Source organism: Gymnodraco acuticeps, unplaced genomic scaffold (assembly GCF_902827175.1).
Source record: "Gymnodraco acuticeps unplaced genomic scaffold, fGymAcu1.1, whole genome shotgun sequence".
NCBI lineage: Eukaryota > Metazoa > Chordata > Actinopteri > Perciformes > Bathydraconidae > Gymnodraco > Gymnodraco acuticeps.
This window is the reverse complement of record NW_022992049.1, coordinates 27501-29062: the sequence shown is the minus strand read 5'-3', so window position 1 is coordinate 29062 and position 1562 is coordinate 27501.

Below are 1562 nucleotides of genomic sequence, written 5' to 3'. Positions count from 1 at the left end.
GTGTGTGTGTGTGTGTGTGTGTGTGTGTGTGTGTGTGTGTGTGTGTGTGTGTGTGTGTGTGTGTGTGTGTGTGTGTGTGTGTGTGTGTGAATGAGTGATTCCCTACCTCTGTGTGTAATGTCTTTTTAAACTTTGTCAGACAGATGATTCATCAACCTGGCTCTTAATCTGGTTAAAGCAGAGCGGCGCCTCCTCCCAAATATCAGACCTAATGGAGCGCTTCCATCCGAACACCAGACTGAAACTACGGTGGCCCAGAGGGACTTTAACCCCTTAATCCTAATGAAATGTGTCTGTGGTTCTTCACCACGGTTTCTCTTCCATGTTGTTGGTGAACCTCTTTCATAATGTGCTCCGGATATTGTGCTGTTTCTTAAGGAGCATATATTCCAACATCGATGCAAAATAACTACCTAGTCCAAGTCTATAGAAGTCGAGGAAGAAATGGACCCTATGTCTCCCTTGATTTATTATCCAGCCATAGATAGTACTTCCTATCTTCTGATATAGATAGCAAACGTTCACTAGCTTGTTAGCTATATAACGCTGACATTTTTAAAGCCTTACAGCTGGATGTTCAATTCACATTATTACGCAGCTAAATTGAATACTCAATTCTTATTGGTCTATTGTGAAATTCCAGAGATCTAATATGTTTGCTAATAGGCCGTTGTCAAGGAGAACAGACCGTTGCTAAGGAGGATCAAGGGACTACGTGCAGTCAAATCAATTCAAAGTAAGAAGTCTTACTCCTGAATATGACAATCAGGGTTGGGAGGGTTACTTTAAAACTGTATTCTGTTACAATGACTGGTTACCTGTAAAAGAAAATATATATATGTATATAATCCAAAAAGTAATCTAAGTAATGTAATCTGATAACTTTCTGTTACTTTTGGATTATCTTAATATCAAATGCAATTAAATACAAAATAAAAATAAATATCAAACACAATATTTGTTAAATAAATCAAGTGTCCTTTTGCATTTAAAAATATATATTTAAGGTTAAAAAATGTAATACTAAATCGTACTCCCTAATCCTGAGTATTTCCTTGTGAGTGTGAGCGTCCTGTTCAAACTGACTCTGCGTCATAGACGTTTTAAAGCAGATGTAATTGTCACAGAGCCTCCTGATGAGTTATCAATACATGAATTGGATAGTTGGATTAACTGTATGCTGGAGTCTCGGCTCAGACTGACACAAACAGATGAGACGAGCTGCAGGGAAACGGCAGAACAATGAGAGGGAAACACACCGGGAGCCTAATGCCTCCATGGTAATTGTATTGGCTGTGTGTGTGTGTGTGTGTGTGTGTGTGTGTGTGTGTGTGTGTGTGTGTGTGTGTGTGTGTGTGTGTGTGTGTTCTCCCCTGCTAGGTGAGGGAGGGTCAGCATCACTATGAAAAGAGAGGAGGAAGGAAGTTTGGCCAGCAGAATAAAAGCTGACTTAATGAGAAAGTAAAAACCCTCGGAGACTCTTAATCTACTGGAAGACCTGTCGTGAGTGATTGATGGCCGAGTGTGTGTGTGTGTGTGTGTGTGTGTGTGTGTGTGTGTGT